Below are 14,359 nucleotides of genomic sequence, written 5' to 3'. Positions count from 1 at the left end.
AGAACCGTAAGTGATGGAGATCCACTGTAGATTTTTATTCATCATCTTCACCACTCTGGGTTCATATGATCCCTATTCTCTTATTATTGTTAATTGCAGTGGAATCTCAGGAAGGAGAAAGATTATTATTCATTTTCAGTCATCCTTCTACTTTGTTCTTATTAAAATTATATATTTATACATACACACATATGTATACATTAAGTACATGTTATGTATATATGTAATATATTATACGTATATATACATATATGCATATTTATATATTATATATTATATGTATATATGTGTATATATAAATATATGGAGAGAGAGTATTAATAGGATAATAACTTCAGTAAGAATTATTTTATTGAAACCAGTTACCAGAGGGAGTTAAAATGAGCTAACCAAAACCCTTACTTTCCTATGGGCTCCTTCTTTAACAATTCAAGACTTTCAATGAACTATTTTAAAATGTCAGGGTATTTTATTATAGGCAGCAGATAGTTACTGAATACCACCAGAAGAAGCTCCTTGGGCCTATGGCAAAAATTAATGGAAAGAGTATAGGATACATTTTTGTGTCTAACTTGGGGTTTTAGACAAACAGGAAAGAGTTGCCTGTGAGGTTTACCATGGTGCTAACTTCAGTTCTGCAATCTTTTTATTTGATTGGACTTTTATTCATCTTAACAAAGTAAAAAATCTTTACCTTAGGTAATACTAAAATCTGCTTTATAATATGAACTGCTTCTGTTTCTTCCTAAATGATTTTGACTATTTTTTATAAAACAGGGTTGTTGTTTTTTTTTCTAATCTGTGTCAGATGCATAATCTTTCCTCCCATATTCCTAATGCCTGTTGTCTACTTAGGCATATAAAATCGTCTTATTTTTCTGCAACTCTAGTTCATATATAGCACCTCTTATATGTGTTTACTGATCACCTGCTGTATGAAACACTTTTTTAGGCTCTGAAAATATAATGAAGAAAAAAAATGAACAAAAATCCTGCCCATCTAAAGCTCAGAATCTCATCAGAAATCATAAATTTAAGAAAATCATCCCACAAATAAATGAGCTGTTACAACTGTTATACTTTCTATGAATACGAAGCATATCATGCTCTCTATGAGGAAAGGTTGATTTTAAGTTAGAGCTTTAGGGAAGTAATCAAAAAAATATTTGCCTGATGAACCAACAGTTGGATAGATAATTGAATGAAAATAAGAAACAAATATATTCCCTGAAGATAGAAGACAAAAAATTATTTTTAAAATATATAATTATATTCTAATATGTAACATGATTTTTTTGTTTGTTTATATGACTGAAGTACATAAACTCATTAAACTAAGCATAAAACCCTGGTTGGTCTTATGTTTCCATTATCATTTAAAAGAAAGATCTTGCTTTTTTATTTTGTTTCTCCCCTTCTAGATTGAATTTATATTACTTCATTATTTTATGAAAATCTAATATCATATATTATCAGCCTTCAAGAGTAATTTCATCCCTTTACTGTGAATTTCTGAATGCAGCTAATTGATTCACAACCTTAATTTGGCAAGGTCAGTAAATAGCACAAGAGATCATAAACATCTGGATAGAAAGTCCAAGACCTTTAAATTAAAGTGTTTAGTTTTCACTTGATATAAATCTTAACAAATAAAAACCCAAAGTTACTTGCATAAGTGATATATCTCAGAACAAACTGATGGTATTATGTATGATAAACCATTTTTATGCATAAAACTTCCTGATATTTACTGGAATTAGGTACAGCAGATGTCACATTAACATTTGGCAAGAAAAAGCCCAAATGAATGATTGGAGAAAGTAAATAAGCAAAGGGTTTTAATATTATGTTGTATATACATCAGAGATTTTAGAAAACTGTTCAATATTGAACTATATTAACTGACATTGTATGTGGTAGATATATTTGGAATGCATGGGCCAAAGTAAAATTCAATGATTTACTGAAGTGGTGTTTTCTCCTTCTTTGTAAATCCTGGGAATATGTTCTTCACCAAAAAGATATCAATCAGCATTTGTTAGGGATTTGTAGAAAACTTAAGACAAATAGTAGGACTATCCAAACATAGAAATAAATTCATTAAATATCTGATAAAAAGACCCCAGTATACACAAATACTTCCTTCTCTTAATTATTAAAATTCAAAATTTACTGAGAGTATTCATAGGGTTCTTAATGTGTCTAAAGTAAGTTCATGTCTACCATTGGATCACATAAAAGGTTAGAGTAGATGTATTGTAATAATACAATAGTTGAAAGAATATAGACTATGGAGTAGAGAAATAAAGGGTTATATCCAAATTCCAGCACTATTCAGTTGAGCACACTTGGACAAAACTTTTAACTTTTCAGATATTCATTCAGTTATAAAATGGCTGTCTTACAGATTTTATTTCAATTTATTTTTAAATAGTCAAATTACATATATGATGATAATTTATAATAATTATAGTAAAATTTGGGTCAGTGATGATTAGCAGAAAATGGAACTGGGAAGAGAATCTAGAGATAAACTGACTATAGAATATTACACTGAGATTTTGTATTCTTCCCTGTCTTGAGGATTAGATATGAATTATGGGTCAAAGGTACAATAAACATAGAGTCCACTACCTCCCTCAACTCCTTAAAGTAGCAATCATATGTGTAAACAATACTTTCCCCTTAGCTTGAGTTCATTTGCCAGAAATAAAACCTGAGGAAAAAAAAAATGAATCCACTTGGCCAAATATAGCGCCCTCTGGTGAGGTGGGAGGGGTTAAACTGAACTAAACTAATATTTCTTTTTTAATTTTTATTGCATTTATTGAGGTGACATTGGTTAATAAAATTATATAGGTTTCAGGAGTTCTTTGTTTTAGGAAACTAAAGACCAGAACTTACTGTCAGGGGAGGAAACTGAACCAAGTAGCAAAAACACTATGTAAATTCCATATTTCCAGCTTTGCTAGAAAAAGAGCAAGGTACATAATCAAAGAGAATGAAAAAGAGCTAGAAAACAAAGAAATATTCAAAGAAGAAGAATATGTAGCTTATATGAAAGAAAGATATACATTGCTGATGGGAATGTAAAATGATAAAATCATTTTGAAAAACTGGCAGTTGGTGTTTAAGCTGAATATATTTGCCTTTCTCACAACTCAGCAATTTCAATGTTGCTGTATTCGCAGAAAAATGACTACATCTGGCCAACAAAAAACACAAAATGTTCACAGCAGCTTCAATCAAAGTTAAAACTGGATGCTCATCAAAAAGAGAATAAATTGTGGTATATTCATACACACAAATAAAAAGTGTCCCACTAGTATATACAAAATCATAAATATAATCACTTTTATGCACATAGTGCACCTCCAGTAAGATTCCATTTATATTAAGTTCAAAAACTGACCTAATTAATTATAAAAGTCTGAATCATAGTCATCTCATGCGAGAAACAGACTGGGGGACAAGAATATCTAATGAAGTGCTAGAAATATTTTATGTATTCTCTAATAACTACACAGGTATAAATATAGGTAAAAATCATAACATTAAGGTTAATATACACTATATAACAATTGAAGTCAGAGGTTCTGATTCCTATATTGGCAAATATGTAACTCAGTCCAAGCCTCCCTTTGATAATAACTGGAAAAAGTATAAAAGTACTCCCATTTGCAAATATGGAGGAACTAACAAGTCTGTAAATAATTGAGGGGCCAAGACCTAAGAAAAAAAATGGAAACTATTGGTATTAGATGTGATCTCAGAAATTGGGACTGTTTTTTCCCTGGATGTAAATACTGATTCAGGTATAGGCTAATATATGCTGCATCAATTCTTATGGAGACAGCTGAAAGTCTGCACGATTGACTCAGCGGTAGAGCGTCGGCCTGGCGTGTAGAAGTCCCGGGTTCGATTCCCAACCAGGGCACACAGGAGAAGCTCCTATCTGCTTCTCCACCCTTCCCCCTCTCCTTTTTCTCTGTCTTTCTCTTCCCCTCCTGCAGCCAAGGCTCCACTGGAGCAAAGTTGGCCTGGGCACTGAGGATGGCTCCATGGCCTCCACCTCAGGTGCTAGAATGGGTCTGGTTGGCATGCCAGGTGGATCCTGGTTGGCACATGTGGGAGTCTGTCTCTTTGCCTCCCCACTTCTCACTTCAGAAAAATATGAAAAAAAGAAAGAAAAGATAAAAAGATATATTCTAGAGCCAGAAAAAAATAATTACAGATAGTTTGGAGATGCAAAAAAAAAAAATATCATATAGCAACAAAAGTAAATATATGAATGAAAAGAAATAAATAAGATTTTAAATGGTAAAAATATTGTGTTTATATATGTTTAGACTGTATGACAATATGTGACAAAATATGACAATAGCATGTAAGTCAGGAGAGCAAAAATAAAGTTAAAATGTTCTGAGGGCCTTGTTTGTTCAGGTGAAGTGAAGTGTCAATATACAGAGGTTAGCAGAAGTAGATTTACAGTTGTTCATATAGAAAATAATACAAGTAATACAAGAATACAAGAATTAACTGTTTTGCATATATACTCACACTGTAAACCAACTTTTTCCCACCCTTTATATTAAACTTTGACAAAAGATGCACAAAGCAATCTATAGAGTTACCTCAAAAATAAGTAATGAAAAAGTGTATAAATTATGAAGCTAAGATAGGGCAAATATTGAAAGAAATGCATATATATTTAAACCACACACCAAACAAGAGATCACAATGGACACTAAAAATATTTTTAATTATGTGATAATGGAAATATTGCAAACAAATCTTCTGGAATATAGTTAAATTTGTGCTTAAATGGAAAATTTATAGCTTTCCTATAGGTGGCAGTAACCTGGGATCTAGGGACAATAAAGATTGAGCAAGCATTGTCCTGATGCTACTGAAAGAGACTTGCAAAACGCCCTTTTGGTTTTAGATGTTAGAGGTTCATTAAAGGTCTGAAGTGAAGGAAAGGAAAAGAGCTAATTGATCCAGAAGCAATAATTTTTACTAAGGGTGGAGGAGAAAGTAAAGCCCATAGCACAACCAATAACCAGTTAGGGTAAACATGCATCTTAGCTGGAAATATGTAGTTTTTAAAACATAAATATACTTTTGATTAGGTCTTATTAAGAACATTTTTTCTTCTTTTCCAAGTGAGAGAAGGGGGGATAGAGAGACAGACTCCCATGTGCCCCGACAGGGATCCACCCAGAGACCCCAGTCTGGGGCTGATGCTCTGCCCATATGGGGCCATACTGGCAACCAAGTTATTTTTAGAGCCTGAGGTGGAGGCTCCAGGGAGCCAGCTTCAGCGCCCAGGCCGATGCGCTCAAACCAATTAACCAATTGAGCCATGGCTGCAAGAGAAGACAGAGAGAGAAGGGAAAGGTGGAGGGGTCGAGAAGCAGAAGACCACTTCTCCTATGTGCCCTGACCGGGAATCAAACCCAGGACATCCCACATGCCAGGCCTATGCTCTACCACTGATGAAACTGGCCAGGGCCAAGAACATTTATAAGACTTAAAAAAAATATCATCAATATATGTATATATGTATATTTCCCCTCCAGCTTGCTGAGCAGGAAAGGAATATTCTAAGTGACCTGGTTGTGTTTACATTAGAGAATATAGGGATCTCCTCCAATGTAAAGTACTGACAGAAGATAGTCAGGCTTCTGGCTTCAGACTAAAAGTATATACTTGACGGCCATAGCAGTATGTGATTCAAGGTTAGGCTATATTTTACCTCCTGCTTACTTTGGTAGTAATCAGGCTGAAAATTAAAAGATGAAAGCCACATTAGAAAAAAAACAAACAAAACAAGTCATCTAGATCTGGGCATGGGAGGAAGATAATTTCAGTAGAGTTCAGATAGATCACAAACACACTTTTTTTTAGCATCAACATACTCAAAATGTTAACTATCTTCTAAAATTGCTATGACTATATTGATTTTAAAATAGAGCCACTTGCAAGCATAAATAATAAGCATGAGATGAAGTAGGCTAAAATTATTATTTTTTTATTTCATCATACCCTGCAGCCTTAAAACTACCTAATCAGAATTCTCTGAGAGGAAGATTTTAAGTGTGAACTAGGGAATGTGAAGCCTTTATATTACAAGAAAAAGAGACAATAGAACATTTTAGAGCTAACTTTTCTGATAGATCAGAGAGGATGTACTGCTTTATTTCATTCAGACTTACAAATTAAATCTCAGATTGTATTTTTTGTTTTCACCCTTTCTATATTTTCACAAGGAATGTCTGGCATTTTATTTTACTTTGTCTCATTAATAGTAATGAGTCAATGAGAAAGAACTGGATTTCTAATTGTTCATTACTGTCATTGGTAACATTGAGGGATGGCATTTTCTTTTCTTCTTTTTTTTTTTTTGGGGGGGGGGGTTCATTTTTCCAAAGCTAGAAACGAGGAGGCAGTCGAACAGACTCCCGCATGCACCCAACTGGGATCCACCCAGCATGCCCACCAGGGGGCGATGCTCTGCCCCACTGGGGCATCACTCTGTTGCATCCAGAGCCATTCTAGTGCCTGAGGCAGAGGCCACAGAGCCATCCTCAGCGCCCGGGCCATCTTTGCTCCAATGGAGCCTCGGCTGCGGGAGGGGAAGAGAGAGAGACAGAGAGGAAGGAGAGGGGGAGGGGTGGAGAAGCAGATGGGCGCTCTCCTGTGTGCCCTGGCCAGGAATCAAACCCGGGACTCCTGCACGCCAGGCTGACGCTCTACCGCTGAGCCAACCGGCCAGGGCAAGGGATGTCATTTTCTAATGTTGTCAGCTTGCTTATTTTTTGGAAGGCATGATTTCCAGTGTTTATATGAAGAAAGCTACTTGAAAGAATCATTTAGTTAGATTAACTTTAAAATTCCTTCACAGTAAACAGTTAGATTTCTCCTGGTCCCCCAAGTCAGAATTACTCACTGAGTCCTCTATAGCATACTTCTTGCAGGGTAACTTTTGGACCAACTTCATTATAGTTTCTCACGAACATGAATACTTCACTCATTAGATTATAAACTAATACCACACTGTAATAAGTAGATAAAATAAATATTTTTGAATGAATTGAAACTAAGTTTAATAAGAAATATGTAGTATTTTACAAATACTTATGGGGAAAATGCAGTAATATGTAACAATTATTTGTCTTACCATCCTAACATATGCACATATTTACTTGGAGCATAAAGAGATTCAGTACACTGTGGAATTAAGAGATGATACTAACCTTCAGAGACATGCAGAAAAGCTAATGAACAACTGGAATATTAAATATCAGATCATGAATCTCTTGTTTTCCCTAAGGGAATATGAACCAAACCACCAAGGGAAGATAATAGAAACATTAAACATCATGTTCAGGAATAAGAGCATATGAAACAAAGTCATGGGTAATTGCTTTAGACTGGGAGCTACGCAGTCTTTTTAAACTGATTATGAGCAAATGTGTTCCCAAGGGAGAAAACTTTGGAGTCATGAGATAGATAACCACTAAGAGGGCTTAGAACCCATGAATAAATCAATCACCAAGATTTGAACAAATCTGATCATAATTCAGAAGAGAAAGAATAAATCTAACCTTCCCTGGAAAGTTAGGCTAAAGAATGGAAAAGGAGCAGAACACCATGATATACATATATGAGAATACAACCTTCATTGCCTACTAGGATCTCTAAATAACGAGGACTTTCCAGAAACGTTTTATTGCCCCTTAATATACTATATGATAATTAAAGATCCTGTGACTGAGAAAAATCCCCAAAATATGAGCTGAAGATTCTAGTCTTTCTCTACAAATGCATGTAGATAGAAAAATCAAGGACTATTTGCTGTCAAGATCACATGGAGTCCATGTCTGTTGCACATGTGGGTAAGGTGTGCCTACACTGCAAACTCATGTTAGTATTACCCAATACTTTTTAGAAGAACAAATAAGCAATGTCCTCACTAATTAGTCCAATTAAGGAATGCTTCTTCAAGTTTTAAGGTGGACCCTCTCTCAGTGGATAAAATTGGAAAATTGTTTTTTATACAGTAATATTAGCTGGATGACTCACAGTGTTTTTATTGCCAGAAAGCATTTGCAGTTGTAGTTGATAAATGAGATCTCCCACCTCCCCTACTTCACCCTCCAAGACCATGGAAGTCAAGTTGTCCCATAAAAATAAAATAAAATATCAAAACAATAAATCAGAGCACAACTATGCTACCTCAAGAGAGAATGGCATAAAACCAGCTAAACTTGGTAACAAATTTAAAGGTTTATCATGGAGGGTGAGAAGAGGTTATCATTGAAATAAGGAAGAGGTATAGAGACAAATTTTGACATTGTCCATCCATTTTTTTCCCCTCTAAATTCCTATGCCAGTAACCTGAGCAACTTTCAAATCTATCACAATTATGAGATGGACACATTGGATATCAAGTGTGATGCCATTAAACAAAATATCTCAAATAGATAAATAGCCTTAAAAATGTCATATTTGGCCAGATCGGTTTTTAGAAATTGAACCTAAGTTTAAAAAATATGATTTTTCCCCTAAATCTAAATTTTGAGCTTTTCTTAAAAATTGAGATCTGACAATATCAGGACAGCACTTCTCCATGATATGAAACCATTTTTTCGGAGTATCTGTAGAATGGTTGATCCTTGAGATGGTGCAGATACTTTCAGTTGGCAAGCCCCAACATTCACGCACAAGGCCAGCTTGACTCAATTATGTTATCCACCTGACAGTTAAACATTGAATTTCAATTCCCTTGAACCAATCTGAACTCCCAGAGGCTTTTATATACTTCCTATGAACAAGGACAAACAAATTGTTTTTATTTAAGTTTTCATTTTAATTCAAGTATATATAGGATAATCATTGTCAGTAATCTTTTTGTAGGCCAAGTAATTTATATAATTTATAAATTTATATAATTGCATGTTCAAACATAAGTCTCTTAAATGCAAAATTTAATCTTTGTGATAACTTAAGGATGTTGATAGTATAAAATAGTTGATAAATAATAATCCTAAGTTATTACTCTTTTAATAATAACTTTTTTACTTTGAATAGCGTGGTCTTTCATTGCAGTAGATGTGCTTACCAAGTGACATTTATAGAGTACAAAAAGTTTTTCCATATATATATATATATATATATATATATTTTTTTTTTTTTTTTTTTTTTTTACAGGGACAGAGAGAGAGTCAGATAGAAGGATAGATAGGGACAGACAGACAGGAACAGGGAGAGATGAGAAGCATCAATCATCAGTTTTTCGTTGCAACACTGTAGTTGTTCATTGATTGCTTTCTCATATGTGCCTTGACTGTGGGCCTTCAGCAGACCACGTAACCCCTTGCTCAAGCCAGCGACCTTGGGTCCGAGCTGGTGAGCTTTGCTCAAGCCAGATGAACCTGCACTCAAGCTGACAACCCCGGGGTCTCGAACCTGGGTCCTTCCGCATCCCAGTCCAACGCTCTATCCACTGCGCCACCGCCTGGTCAGGCTTTTTTCCATACTTTTTATTTTTTTTATTTTTATTTTTTTATTTATTCATTTTAGAGAGGAGAGGGAGAGACAGAGAGAGAGACAGAGAGAGGAGAGACAGAGAGAGAGAAGGGGAGGAGGAGCTGGAAGCATCAACTCCCATATGTGCCTTGACCAGGCAAGCCCAGGGTTTCGAACTGGTGACCTCAGCACTTCCAGGTCGACACTTTATCCACTGTGCCACCACAGGTCAGGCTTTTTTCCATACTTTTTAATGTCGTAACAGGTTTTCCATTGACAATCATATTAAAAGCTCATTTTGATTCAAGAATGTGAAAGCATTCAAAGAAAAGTATAATTCTATCAATACTAATGAGTAGGGAGGGACAAGAGACAGGTATTTTTCCTTTTTGTGGGGAATGGGATTGGAAAAGAATATGAAGTATTTGAGAAATAATTCAGAATGGAGATTTATCTTATTATTGGAAATATTTCCACATTAGAAAAAAAGATGATGAAATAATAAAGGAAATGATATGTTGTTCTACATAGAGATACCAAATCATTGGTACCACTTTCCCTACTGTTCATAGTCTTACAATAGTATGTATAAGGTATGTAATGTACTCAGTAGTTCTGATTTTTGGCCCTCATAGTGTAATTCATTATTTAAAGGAGGAGCTATTTTCTAGACCTTGCCATTGTGGTTTGTTAACTGGACAGAAGTAAGACTGTGGATTGAGTTTAAAGGCAACTATGTTCAGCTACCAGCCAATCTAACTGTGGCACAGCAAACTGAAACACACTACGTTACCATTAAGCACATACATACCCTTTTTCTCAAATCTGCTCTCTCCACCTGCATTTCCTAAAGAGTTGAGTTGCATTATACTTCCTATTCTGGAATTTTGTGATTGCTATTTTCCCAGACTTATCAGAATTAATTAAATGTTCCAAATCTCTATGTACTCCCAAATTTATACATCTGCCTATCAAAATAATAAATCAAATAAATTTTACAGGCCAGAGAAATGAAGCCATACACTTGTAGAATGTCAAGAAAGGCGGTTCGAGTCCTACCTGCGGTGGCACAGTAGATAGGGCATTGACCTGGAATGCTGAGGTTGCCGGTTCAAGGCCCTGGGCTTGCCTGGTCAAGACACATATGGGAGTTGATGCTTCCTGCTCCTCCCCCTCTCCTCTCTCTCTCTCTAAAAATGAATAAAATAAATAAATAAATAAATAAATAAATAAATAAATAAATAAATAAATGGTGTTCAAGGTGATGCAGAAAAGCAATTACTTGAACACGTAATCCTGAGAATCTTCACTCCTAAGGTAGACCCTCAGCCCTCACATCAAGTATATTCAATAGTTCCAAAGACTTGCACTTTCTTTTACCAGGAGCCACCATGCCCAAAATGGCCAATTTAAACAGGGGGTTGTATCCCAGATATTACAGCTTGCCTTGAAACCAGAACTGCTAGAAATGTAAGAGAACAAAAACATAAGAACATAAATATATGAGCTTTTTTTTAAAAAGCACATATTCATCACAGCTTAAATACAAAACTCTCATTCAATTTATACCTGATATATTTCTGGTAAAATCATTATTGAATATAATTTACTTAGGGGAAAATTTTCGTGTAGATCTCATAAAAAGTTAACTGGCTTATTTTTTGTTTCTATTGTTAATGTTACTGTGTATAGCATTTACCTATGATCACTGAAAGAATACTCCACAGTTGATATATTCCATTATTTGAAAACTCTTTTGAATTGAATAAGCCAGTCATGCAGCCTGTTGCACACAATATTCCATGGAATTCTGCTTCTGCTTGCTCAAGAGAACAGTCATTTTCTTTACCATATTACCCTGCTTCCTTGTCATACGCAATTCCACCAGTGGGAAGGCATCTGTCTCACAAGTCACTAATATGGAGTTTGAAAAAAATCCAAATATAAGGGAGATGCAGTAGCCTAGAATAAGATTGTTTCCAAAATTTATAGCACTGCTAAGTTGTTCAATCAGATTCTTTTTTTTTTCTAGACTGTGAAATAGAAATAGAAATAGAAATGGAACCAAAAAATTCTTAGATGAGAAAAGTAGAAAAGATTTTAAAGGTACAGTACAGAGAACCATGGGTAAAGAAAGAGTAGTTTTGACCAGCCTCTTTGTACTTACTTACTTCTTTATCTATAAAAAAAATAAAAAGATGGATGTGATCACAATATGCCTACTTCATGGATTGCCTTTGATAATTGATAAAACTTGTAAAGCTCTTACCAGATTCTGGCATATTGTAAGTGCTCATAAAAGTTAAATGCTTGCTCACATCCCATTATGGTATAATAATTGTTTTAACTCTCTCTACCACTAGGCTCTGAGCTTTTTAAGGATCAAGACTCTCTCATTTATCTTTGTATCCTCAGTCACTAGCACAGCACCAAGCACATTGCAGGGACTACAGTAAATGTTCATTAGATAAATGAAATAAGGATTTTTTTTCTCCCTTCACCCATCTTCCTCACTGTTCTCTTCATACCCACCTATTCACCTCATCATATTTGAGGACCCTGGGAAAATCAGTGCATTTACATAGCAAACTGAGGTTTAGTTCACTTTAAGATGTTAGAGTCAACCTGACTTTGCCTTATTTTCTATATTAAAATTATATATACTTTAATTAGCCCCAATCCAACCCCACAATTAATATATCAATAGTTGAGTCAGATATTTCGAGTATGAAGGACAAATGGAGTGTAGGCAAGGCCTAGTGCTAATGAGATAAGAAAGAATGATCACTGCTTATCAGAGCCCCAGTAAAGATTTAACAAAATAGCCTGACCAAGCAGAGATGCAGTGCATGGGGCATCAGCTTGGGATGCTGAGGGTCCAGGTTCAATATCCCAAGGTCGCCAGCTTGAGTGCAGGATTGTAGACATGACACCATGGTCACCGTCTTGGGCCCACAGGTCACTGGCTTGAGCAAGGGGTCACTGGCTCAGCTGGAACCCCCCAGTCAAGGCACATATGAGAAAGCAATCAATGAACAACTAAAGTGCTACAACTATGAGCTAATGCTTCTCATCTCTCTTCCTTCCTATCTGTCTGTCCTTGTCCATTCCTACCCCCCCCCCACTTTCTCTCTTGAAAAAAAAAATTCAACAAAACAAAATTTCAAAATGTTAGGGCTTAAGAGACTTTTAGAGTTTATCTAGTTCTTAACTTTGGCTTTATAGATGAGGAAACTGAGATTCAGATAGGAAAAATAATTTACAAGATATCAGAGAGCTTGGTACTTGAATGTATGACTCCTGGTAGCTATAATGGTCCTTTTTCTATACAACATTATATAGAAATATATAATAAATGTTCATAATATAAAGTAATATGGGATATTTAGACTATTAGAATAGTAAGACCAAGTGTAAATTCATGGCCTTAGATTTACCTTTACTAAGCAGTTGCCTACTGTATCTTTTTGGAAAAAAATGATCCCAGCAGTAATGATACTCTCTTCATCATTTTCTATAAATGTACTAAATTATTTATTAATGAATAACACAGATGTCAACCAAAACAGAAAACTAATAGCTTATAGTGCTTTAATTTATTTGATTTACACATATTGTCAGAAACAACCTTTATGGAGGAACATATAACAATTAAGCACTTGTCAGAATGGCTAAATGTCACTATAAAATAAGCTAGCAATCAAACCTTTTGGGACAGATTTGATATGTCACCAGTTCTTTTGGGAAGGAAAACCTTCTAAGCACCATGTTTGCAAATTGTAGCCAATGTGGCAAGTTAACAGAATCAATAGATCTCACTTAGAGTTCTAAGACTAATGGGCTAGGCAAAAATCCAAGCTAGTTTTCGGAAATAAAAAGTTTTAAGAAGGCAATAATTAATTAAGTTAAAGTAATAAATTTTAAGAAGAATATGGATAAGAATGGATTATTTTAGTGAAGGGTCAAAATCATAGTTAAATAGATGACCTAACAAACAAAAACAAACTTTTCTTCCCTCCTCTAATTTTTCTCTCTCCCCACCTTTTTATATTTTTCTTTTTCCTTTCTTTTTCTTTACTTTTTCAAAAGAACTTCAAGAATTAACTAACCATTTGTGATGTTTTATGCATTGTCTAGTGTCCCTTCACATTCTGTATCTCACAGTCAACCCTACTAGAGAATCATTAAGTTTATAAAAGAAAAGTGTTTCTTTGCTACATTTTTATCATTTATATCATAGCCCACTTAAGAGCTTTGCTAAAGGGATTCAGAGGTTCATTTTCTTTAGTTCTAGAGCTATTCATGAATTTTCAGAAATACTGATTCTTAGATGGACCACCTCAGATAAAAAGTCTGGAGCCTTTCTGTGGATAATATCTGTCTCTACTGAGCTGTAGCGATGCTGTAATGTGGCTGTGTTTCTCATGACAATGAATTGTTTCTTTTTAAATGTATGAGGCCTAATAATTTGTTTCACTCTCTCCTCTTTGCTTTTTTATGATATAACTCTATGAAAGTAAGTTAACAGATAAGTTAAAAGGGATTCTGATCTCACTTATATGTGGAATTTAATGAAGAAAGTGAACTGAGGAACAGAATAGAGGCAGAGGCTGGGTCACAGGGAGCAGAGGGACAGCTGTCAGAGGGAAGGGGGATGAGGAGGTGGGTTCAGAGAAGGTGAAGGGATTAGTGAAATTATATATGCATAACACAGAGATACAGATAACAGGACAGCAAATCCCAGAGTGAAGGGGGGAGGGAGTGAAAGGGAGGGGGGAAAGGGGTGTAATGGGGACAAGGGGGTGGTGGGTGAGGGAGTTATATT

The sequence above is a fragment of the Saccopteryx bilineata genome, chromosome 2 (genome assembly GCF_036850765.1).
Source record: "Saccopteryx bilineata isolate mSacBil1 chromosome 2, mSacBil1_pri_phased_curated, whole genome shotgun sequence".
Classification (NCBI taxonomy): domain Eukaryota; kingdom Metazoa; phylum Chordata; class Mammalia; order Chiroptera; family Emballonuridae; genus Saccopteryx; species Saccopteryx bilineata.
The sequence above is the reverse complement of the archived record's forward strand: the minus strand, read 5'-3'. Positions refer to the sequence as shown.